At 31.4% G+C, this 11,240-nt stretch overlaps 2 long non-coding RNA genes across 2 annotated transcripts; both read right to left on the reverse strand.

The window, feature by feature from the left end:
* Positions 1 to 8,089: 8,089 nt before the first annotated feature.
* On the reverse strand, positions 8,090 to 9,407 carry LOC136275126 (uncharacterized). The gene is made up of 3 exons (XR_010713633.1): positions 9,287 to 9,407; positions 8,916 to 9,036; positions 8,090 to 8,385 (listed from the first exon to the last, which is right to left on the reverse strand). It is a non-coding gene; the product is annotated as an uncharacterized lncRNA (long non-coding RNA).
* A 98-nt stretch (positions 9,408 to 9,505) lies between these two features.
* On the reverse strand, positions 9,506 to 10,946 carry LOC136274513 (uncharacterized). The gene is made up of 6 exons (XR_010712912.1): positions 10,834 to 10,946; positions 10,616 to 10,673; positions 10,420 to 10,505; positions 10,062 to 10,221; positions 9,682 to 9,772; positions 9,506 to 9,590 (listed from the first exon to the last, which is right to left on the reverse strand). It is a non-coding gene; the product is annotated as an uncharacterized lncRNA (long non-coding RNA).
* Positions 10,947 to 11,240: the final 294 nt, after the last annotated feature.

The raw sequence follows: 11,240 nt of genomic DNA on the forward strand, positions 1-11,240 counted from the left end.
TTCCAAAACATTTTATAGAACTAAACAGGCAAGCCGTCAAGTCTGGGAGATTTATTGTTCTTCATTTCAAGTACGGCCTCAGAGCATTCTTGTATTGTTGGAGCTTTATCAAAGAACTCTTTGTCTTCGTCACTTAATTTAGTGTTTATTTCTATATCCCGTAAGTAATCGCCAATCTTTTCATCTGAAATGCCCTGCGATGAATATAAATTCTCATAAAATTTACATAGCTGATTTAGTATATCTCCGGTATTGCTAAATATTTCGTCGTTAATTCGTACTCTGTTTATAACATTATGTGACTGGTGTTTATTTTCAAGCCTTAAAAAGTATGCTGTATTTTTTTAACCTTCATCCAACCATCTAGCTCTCGATCGAATTTGAGCTCCTTTAGCCTTAATTTCATAAAGATTATCAAGTTGATTTTCAAGATCTTTTTTTCGTATCATATTTATCTCGGTAAAATGCTTATTTTCCATTTGCTCTATTTCGTTTTCTATTTCGTGTATACGTTTCTTAAAATTCTTGGACCTGTTTTTACAATACTCTATACTTATTGTTTTTATTTTAAATTTTATAAGCTCCCACTTCGTTTTATGATTTGAAGTTTGCATTATATCGTCAGGTAATTTGTCAAAAAAATTGTTTATTAAGTTACAGTATGATGATTCTTTTAAGATCGAAGTATTTAATTTCCAGAAACCTTTTCCGCGCTTGTTACTGGAAATTTCACATTTAAAAATTAGAGCAAGATGATCAGTTAATCTGACCTTGGAAACGTTTGGGGGTTTGCATATAAACATTTTTACGGGTTTATAACAGAAGTTGTCCGTAAAAAATACATAGTCAATTCTACTTTTAGCTATATTTTGCCCATCACACCAAGTAAAACCTTTTTTCTGGGGATTTAATTCTGACCAGAGATCGATAAAAGAAAATTTAGTAATTATATCTTGCATTAATTTTGAACTCTTGTCTTTCTTGTTAGCTGTATCACAATTTAAATCACCAGTAAGAATGACATTTTCGTCGTTCGAGCTGTATTGCGATATCCATTTAGAAACTCTTTTAAAGAAGTCAGACCTTAGTTTTTCGGCGTTTGGTGCATATATATTAGTAAGTGTTATAATTTTGTTGTCATGTAAAATATTCAATAAAAGTATACGGCCATCATCAGATCTGTGTTGGTTAAGGATCTTAAAGGAGAATTCTTTTCTAAACAATATTGTGACACCTCTGGAATACGGAGAGTGAGAAAAACAGTGATATGAAGAACCTAACCATCTAGCATTATAGTTAGCCTCCTTATCTGATACAAAATGTGTTTCTTGCAAAAAGGCAATGTCGCAATCTCTGTCTTTCAGCCAATCATACAATATTAATCTTTTGTTAGAGTCGTTTAACCCTCTACAGTTAAGTGATAGACATTTTATACTAAACATTGTAGACAAATAAGAAATGAACAATTATCAAGTGAAAAATGAAGATAAAAAACAAAAACAAAAAAACAGGATAAGCAAAGAATATGTTGGATAGGATAGTCAATAAATCTGATAACATTTACCCTCAGTAGCAGTCAATCTCATTCTGGCGTGTCTTGCGCTGATGCCGGGGTTGTGACCACGCGCGCGGTCTAGCTCTGCATTTTTCAGCACATTGCTTGATAATTTTTCCAAGGACATTTCTGCCAGGCCAGGCATCAGGATTGGTATGTAGAGTTTTATCCGCGTCCAATCCGGAGCCCCAGTACCGGTCATAAACGGAGTGCGCAAAGATGACGTTGGGTTTAGATGATGAAAGCAGCTTCTTCATTTCCGAAAGCTGGCTCACTTTTGCATCGATGATCTCCTCCATCACAGATTCGGCCTCAAGACGCCACTGTGGAGACTCGGAGACGGTCTTGCCCGGTCATGTACAATTTTGATTTTGGGTTGATGACTTATTTCATTCAATTAAAAGAATCATACCTAAACAAGAGGCCCATGGGGCCACATCGCTCACCTGAGCAACAATGAGCGTTCAAAAGATATTGTGCCATATGGTCCCTCGGTAGAATAACAAAAAATAAATATTGTAAAGTATTCGAATTTTACACTTATTTTTGCATACACGTAATCTTTGACATTGTACCTTCATGAAATATTTTTTTTTTTACCAGAATAAGAAAATCCTACGCAAGATATAAAACTAAACATTTGGTAGGGGTACACTGTTAAGTTGTTAACTTCCAATACCCTATATTTTCGTTCTGTCTCCCCCCACTGCATACTTTTCTACCCCCCCCCCCCCTGCATACTTTGTACAGCGATCAAAATATGAGAACATATAGGTACATTTTTTTTATCAACTACTTACTAGTTATTGTATTTTTAAAAAAATATAATAGTTATTGTTTTTTATTTAAAAAAGCCTACATGTAAGCGGGTTGTCCCAAAATATCGTAGACAAGTGGCGTTATTCATTTCATCGAAGACAAAGGAAGATAAAATTTGTGCCACAAAGGGTTCAACAAATTTGCATTCAAATAATGTTTTAAAATCAAATATTGTTTGAGAGAAAATTAGTGAAATGAAAGCATGTTAGATCAGAAATTCGACATGCGGCGCAATGTCAAAAACAAAAAGTTCAAATCAACATAATGAAATGAAAATTGCGAGGAAAAAGGCTTTTCGAATGAAAAAATTCAAATAAAACATACATTGATATTTCATAATAATTCTTTTATTTACTCAGAAAATGCTTTGGCTATAACAAAACTTATTAATATTTTATAGCGCGTTTTGTGACAAGTTAAAAAGTTAACTCGTAATAAAATGACGATGTCAGCGTTTAAGGCGGTGCAGCAGTAACTGATGCAATTTTGTCAAGACCATGAAATAAATCCTAAGCGACTTTGGAAGTAAATGAAATTAACAAAATCGATTAGAAATGCGTTTTGTGAATAAGTAGTTAAACAACATTAAACATATTTGAACAAGTATGATGACAATAAGTGGAAAAAAGAAACCCCGAACGATATCAAAGGACGTCAGAATGCTGAACGAAACATTTCGGCAAGACGGACGTTAGACAACAAGTAATACAGGGCAAGTTTGGAGCCGACAGATCGTTTGTACTGAAAAATATTTAAAAAATAAAATACTAGGAATATATGTCGAATGTGCACTCAGGGTACATGTTCAAAGATAATATTTTTTCTAAGACATCTTCGGAAATAAAACGTTAATGTTATCGTAAACGATGTGAAGGGTTTAGCAACAACGTAAAACTGGAAATTTTCGACGTCGCACATTGCGCCGCCTGACCAAACTTGTTGTTACTAATTATTCATTTTCTCGAGAAATAAATAAAGTGCAGATTTGAATTTTTCAGTATTGTTTGCCAAAGGGTCATTGAAGAAAACATATAAGTCTAATGAAATTGCAGCAAACAGATTATAAATTATGTGTCCCCTCTACATTATTTTGGGACAACCCTCGTATAAATGTGAAAAAGAAATTTATACCTCAATGTGCTCAATTTCTCAAATTAAAAACATTCAAAAATTTAATTTGTCTTCTCCATTATAATTAAATGACTGTTATTTACCTTGCATACAAACCAGGATAATTTTCCGCTGTGATATGTTCTTAGGAATAGCAATAATGTCTTTATCCCCGCAACAGAAATGTGTCGGAACTATGGAAACTGTTTTAAAGATGTTTTTATTTACTCGTGTCGGAAAGCTATCAAAATTGATGTAGATTTCACATTATTTATTGTATAAAGAGGGGGTCCCACAGAGTAGGTATATACAGAATATCATTCTTTTATTTTGTTTGTACAAGTATTTAACATACACTAATTCATATAGAATTTCTAATGTTCAACCAAAATTTCAGCGTCAATCGTAGAATTATAAACAAGATACAGAGCTCACAGTTCGCCTAGGTTTGAGTCATATTTTGTTCACTTGAGTTTATAACATTCAGCTTAAGATTTTTAACTTGATATTTCCTATTCAGCATTTTAAATGGAAAAAAAGAATGGCCTAAGATTTTCAATTCTTTTATTCACTCAAGACCAGGTCACTGGTATTTGAGGTTCAAAATCAGTTTATACAAATGTACACAAACACAGTCAAGGATCCCATGTACAGTAGGAGTAATAATATCGAAAAAGGTTATGTTTACAATACAATAAGTTGTTAAAGTTGGTTTCTGGAAGAACAGACTTTGAAAATTTTCTTGAAAAATATTGACAATTTTTTTTTTATTTTTTTAATCTTTAGTTTTTAAGATCTGTGTACAAACATAAAATTGTGAGCAAATCTCTGTATCTTGCGTATAATTCGAAGCTTAACACTCACATATGGTTAGTAAACAGAAATTGTAAACAATTAAACACAAGAAACATGCACTATAACAAATAAAGAACACAATTAATTTTTCGAAATGAATCACATATATACATGTATATATACCTACATATTTCCGTCAGCGGTATCAAATTCTATTTAAACTGAAAAAACTAGAGAAAATGCCGAGCATCTTAACAAAACCTATTACATTAATTTACCATCATGCAAAAGATAATGCCGAATTACCGATAGAATGAATTGTATTTCAGTACTTTTTTGATACATCATATTTTGCTTAATTTGCGCAGGTAAACAGTTAACTGTTTGATTTACCGAAATCTCTATTTGATTTGATACGTAAAAATCACGAAATACAGACGATCGTTCTCAGGTTACAAAGCATAAATAATGAAAACGAAACGAAAATCAGAACAAGCTAACACCAACGTCATGTGTGAAAACTGTCAACGCATTGAAATATTTACCCTCGATTTACTTCACAAAATCGGCACCAATATATTTTGCATGTTTCAAAAATTTCCCTTCATACGCGAACTGTTGCACAACAAGCAAGTTCATCATAGTCAGATCGACCCTTTTTCGTATAATGTCATGGCTGCTTTAAACAAAGAACCTCGTTTTAGAAGCATGGAATACGAGTCTTGGTAAAATGCGTATGCCAACTCGGGCCGTGGCAAAATAAAAGCCGGGGCAGATCGGCAATCGTCAATTCCAAATACGCATTATTTTGCAGCAATATATACAGCGAATACAAATATACTGGTCCATCAAATATCCTAAGATTTTAATAAGATTGGCAGATTAATAACTGCCAATTTTTTGTTTTGCCCAGGCCAAGTCTTGCCAACCCATTTTACCGGATGCCGAACCCGAAGTTATTAAACTGACTGCAACACGCCTTTCCTTTATCATTATTTTCGTAATAACTCAGATTTGAAACAGAATTATCCCTTAATTTTTGCAATTTATATTTTCCTTCCCATAAGGATAATTTATGCGAAACTACGTTGAATTGGACTCAGTAGATCTTGAGAAGAAGATTTTTAAAAATGCAACCCCCTTTTTCTACAGTTTCAAGGTTTTCTCCGCTTTAAATACAGATCGGACTTTTTTATCTGCAATTCATATTCGCCCTCCCATAAGGATGCTTTGTGCCAAATTTGGTTGAAATTTGATAAGCGGTTTTAGAGAAGAAGTTCAAAATGTAAAAAGTTTACAGACGGACAGACAGACGGACGACGGACAAAATGTGATCAGAATAGCTCATTTGAGCTTTCAGCTCAGGTGAGCTAAAAAAAGCATTTCCAATAAAATATACACTCTGAAGTGTTTACCGAGGGGAACGACCAATCAAAAGTTTTACATGAAATTCTACATATTTTGTGAAGACATGTAAGAAACGATGATGAGATAAGTAACTTAGATGTTAAAGTGTTAAGGTTTCTGGGATAATCGGGGGGTTTTAAATGAATGTGCATGGGAACTAAGTAAAATTATCGGAAAAGTGTTAAAAATAACAAACTAAATTTTAAAAAAAAAATCTCGTTAAGTTATTATGTTAACAAAGTTCATTTCCTATAGTTCTTTAACTTTAAATGAGTATTTTACATTTAAATAAGAAATTATGTATTTTATTTATGCTTTGTTCTTCTTCCGAAAAAAAATTTATTATAGTACATGTAACTAAATTTGGAAATCGTTTATCTGTATTCGGTGTATGTTCGGTATATATTTTTTTAAGGACGACGGACCCATTTCACGATATCGCATCTCTGCGCAGAAATCCACGCATATGCTATGGATATGAAATATGAATGTCGTAATTACGTACATCACAATAAGAAAAAATAATAAAATTTTCATTCTACCAAACATAATTCGTGATGCCGAAATATTTTTAGCGGAGAAAAATTAAGAAAAAAAAATTTGCTCGAATGTTCTCTCTTTCTACAAGCCCGTTATATTTCAACGGTTTATAAACCCGTAAACGCCCAAAGGCAGTGTAAAGTGTTATAATCTAGTAAATATTGAATTTATGTCTTAACCTAACACTATTTATGTATATACATGTAGCAGTTAATATAACGTCAGGCAAGAATTTATTATATCCCACTATGTCCCTTTTCAATGATTTTTCTGAACAAAAATGAACCATGCAGTGTTATTTGACGCAACCCTCCAAAATATTTAGGTCGATGTCCTACATTTATTTTTCTGCTAATCGGTAAGCTAATTGACTTTTTAATATTACAATAAAATGAGAGGAAAAAATCTATTGCAGAATTTTTCATATATCAGTTTTTATACCACACCCAGAAAACTCCCATTACTTTCTATTATATCTGAGGATTTCGAACCCAAATTTTAAAATGCCTCCAGTAAAATAAGGAAGACGATGATAATGTTTTTTAATTGATTTTTACTCGCCATTAACAGATTAAAATTAAATAAGAATTTGAATAAAAAATCTATTGTGAAAATGAATTGAGTCTGCCGTCCTTAATATCTGCATTGGAAATTTGCAACGTTCAAATTTCATAAAACACGTCAAATCTGATCACGACGTATGATCACAAGAAAACGTCATTACACGTTTAAAATAGATTTATGATTGTAAGCTACCTATCCGATCTCAAATAGTTTCCTTACTAAGTTTCTGGCATTATGATTCTAACTGCGGTAGCCGCACCAAAAAGTGTTTATGGTTGCTCCATCTATTAATCAAATCCCTTACAAAAAGCGAATATATTAGCTTAATAGCGAATATACAGATATATTTTACACAAATTAACATCAAAATTACTATAAATAATAGCATTGAACAGTTTATCTTTTATCGTCGGTTGTATAACACACCAGGCCGTGTAGCCAAATCATCGGGAATACTGTGCAAACACGCGACATTAAATTTGTTTGAACGGACCACCGGTATCCGAAAATGACCATCCAATGCTTAGATAAAATATGTATTGAAAAAATTGGGGGAGTAGTCTTGATTTGGGTGAGTTGGACTAAAGAACTCGACCCACAAACCATTAAAATTGGACTAATCTCAAAAATGTTTGATTTTGATATGTGGTGTTTTCTGGAATGTCTTATTTCAGGATCTGTTTTTCTTTTTTCAATGGCGTCAATATTTTTCTCGAATGACGACTTCAAAGTTGGTGTCATAATTTTGTAAATTCGCCCGTGGTAACGTCATGCCTAGTACATGTATATATACATGTAATATACATAATGTAGGGCGGTCGATTTCTCTTAGACTGGCGGCAACTTGTCTCAAGGGCGACATGCTTTGTGAGTGATTTGTCCAGTATTTGTGTAAATTGCAAAAAATACTATTGTTATTATATCTTTATTTGATTTTTTTAATGTCAAACTGAAAACTAATAAACATTTAAATATGTATTTAATGGGTTTTTTTGTGTGGAAAAGTGAGTGTTTTTAAAGAGCCAAATTTGGATATCATATTTTTTAATTGATAGAATATATTCCATAGATTTAAAAGAAAGATTGTATTCGTGTAAAAGACTCAATATATAATCATTTTTATATACTTTGTTAAAAACACTATTATGCTTTAAATTGCGGTGAAAAAATGGCAAGAAAAGTTACGCACATTCATTGTTTACATGCAGAGAAAACAAAATCGACGTAAACGAATAAAGAAAATTAATCAAATGATTTTAATTTGTTTCTTTTTTCAAAACAAAATAGTGTCAGTTTGTTACATTTCCCATTTGTTTTTGATTGTCAAGCACAAATCCCTCAGATCCCTCTCCTGTTACTTCTACATACGAACGGTCTTCTTTCGTTGGACTCGTCTGCATGTAATCTCCATTGTCTTTGTTCACTTGCTGCTCTGAGTGTGTTTTGGAAATATATTGAGCATGATCATACATGCTTTGATCATTTGTGTCCGTGTCAAAAGCATCGTTTAGATGATCGTAATCACTGTCCGTGTATTTTGATTTCATATGTTGTGTTGCTTTGGTAGAATTGTTGTTGACACTTTTCCGAGAATACTACATAAAAGGAAATAATGAAATATATGGAATTTGTCCTGTTATTTGTTATCATTTTAATACACGTGCCTTGTTTTTTCATGTGCTTTACCAGCACTAATATTTGATATAATACAAGTTGTCGTTATGCTTCAATTTGGGGGGTTTTTCCGCAACGCGTAATTTTTATTAAATTAAAAGTTGTTCTCATAATGACTTGTCTTTATCAATGTCCTAGACATTCAATCACCAACTCGCATGATAAAGCAAACGCTACACTAATTATGTTTTTTATGCACTTATATTCATGAATTTCCTACTGGATCGTAATCAAGTTTTGACATATGGATATTCGATTTCAAAATCCAACTAAATGTTAAGCGTTTTATTTAATGACTACATTATATTTATATATATATATATATATATATATATATATATATATATATATATATATATATATATATATATATATATATATATATATATATATATATATATATATATATATATATATAATAAAGTAAATGTTCTAAAGCAGAAGATCTCACCAAGTTAGGTTGGATTTCTGAGTATTCTTCACTTTGGGACTCGTTTGTGCTATAGAATTGATCAGAAAATCTGTGATTCTTATTGTAAGCAGGGTTTTCCAAAGAGTGTTCTCCCGCCAGTCTGAAATTTTAAATAATGACAAAATTAAAAAAAAAAATATAACACATCAATCATGTTATGAAATTTCCAGTCCATAACTTTGTTTTCTATTAACAAAATGGAATATTCTGAAAAATACAAATTCAGTTTGTTTCATTAAAATAAGATAAGATTATTTTGATGATTTCAAACGCTGATAATATCAAAGAAGAGTTTTGATATGCTTTATACAGGTACAATATAATGTAAAATATCTGAAAGGTAAACTCACTGCGAACGCAAATGTAGTTTTCGTTTTTGGAGAAGAAATACGAAGAGTAAAGCAAGAACTGCTCCGATGATTATTCCTCCTATCCCCGATCCTGCTATGTATTTTACTGATATTTCTATGATGAAAGTGTTAGAATATTAAATTTATGTCAATGGCATGGTTTAGAAAATATGATTAGGTTAATTTACTGAACAGGTTCATTGGTAGGTATGTAATAATTGAAGTACCTGTGTTTGTGAGATCTAGACATCCATAGGTCGTAAATTGATTATACAGATATATTGCATTGAAAATGCAGTGACCTCTGTAAAGAAAAATAATAGAAATGTGCTCCTTAAATATACATTAAATAATGAAGCCATTTCGCATAATTACACGTGGGGGATAGTACTTACTCTATGTCCATATCCGCTTGAATTGCGTTCATGGAGGGACTGTGAAACACCAAAAAATATAATACACAGAAACCGGCGAAAAATAAACGATCTGAAACGACACAATCAACTTTTATTGTTAAGAACTTCAGGCAAGTCGCATTTATATTATATTTTGTTTGGATTTCATTGTCGTTAATTTATATACTAAATAGTGAAATACACGTACATATATCTCATACCTTTTTAACACTTTAACACACTTGTGATTGACACACAGTGCTTATATACAATGATTTTATCTAATATCTGCATCGCTTCGATCAACATCGCAACAATGATCTTGTAAATGTGAATGAAGCTACAAAGGAAACAGACATATTGATAGACATATTCCCTACCTTGTTTTGCCATATTCATCCGACAACTTGTTTCAAAACTTCCTTTGTTTACCTCCACTGATGTTGAAATTAATGGTATATCCCACGCATCTATGATATGCATATTCACTGCGGACAGTTATATATATTCCTTCACACCGTACTGAACAGTCTTCATATTCTAGGAGGTATAACAAATACGATTTCAGTAGGATATTGATATGTAAATATCCATAAACCAATGTCATGAGTTGTTTAAAGAATATAAGACTATGAGAGATTTTCTTGTTTTTATATATTTTAATTCTTACTATATTTTTAAACAATTTAATAGCTGTAGACCCCTCAAAGAATCAAGATGTTACTTTACTTTATATACCTGCATTAGAAGCCAAAAGTGAATAGGGACATGTCTTTTGTTTCAGAATTGCATCAATCTGAAGTGTCTGCTCTAAGCACATTTCACTGTAAAAAAAAATTACTTACATTTTAGTTTAAAATAGTCATGGTGTAATCTTAATAAACAATAATACGTTTATTTACGTAAAAATAGTTGGAATAATTTTGGAACCAACCTTTCGAAACCTTCCGAATTGGCTAGTTCATACATCAGTAGATAATACGCGTATAAAACTATAATGGAAAAATGTTCAATAACGAAATTATCCATGTTAAATACTTGCAAAAGAATTATCAAACATTATTAGGGACCTTTCAGAAGTATATTTACATTACGTATTACAATCCTCCCAAATAAAAACTTGCAAAATGAAATGACAATATATATACTTACCAAACATTTTCTTGACTGAAGCAATCGTCATTTTTTTAATCAAATACGATTTCAATATATGTACAAAAAAAATATGAATTCTAAATCTAAAGAAATAAAACGTTAAGTTTACAGATTAAAAATTAGAAATAGCTTATAACTTCCTTGTTTTAATCAAAAGTCATACATGAACACTATTATTATTAGTTATTAGTGTAATAGTAAGTTTTATTAATAAAGCTAGTACTCATCTCTGCTTGTCACGAATAACTTAGGAAAATATAATTAATATACTTTTTCATTAAGCAATTCCAGACTGGCACAGAAAATGAATTAGTCATTTTCAATCATTAGTCATATATGATAAATATCCTTTAAGCTTCACTTTTATAAATGAAAAAAAAAGAAAACCTTTTATAGAAAACAAT

The sequence above is a fragment of the Magallana gigas genome, chromosome 4, assembly GCF_963853765.1.
Source record: "Magallana gigas chromosome 4, xbMagGiga1.1, whole genome shotgun sequence".
Lineage (NCBI taxonomy): Eukaryota > Metazoa > Mollusca > Bivalvia > Ostreida > Ostreidae > Magallana > Magallana gigas.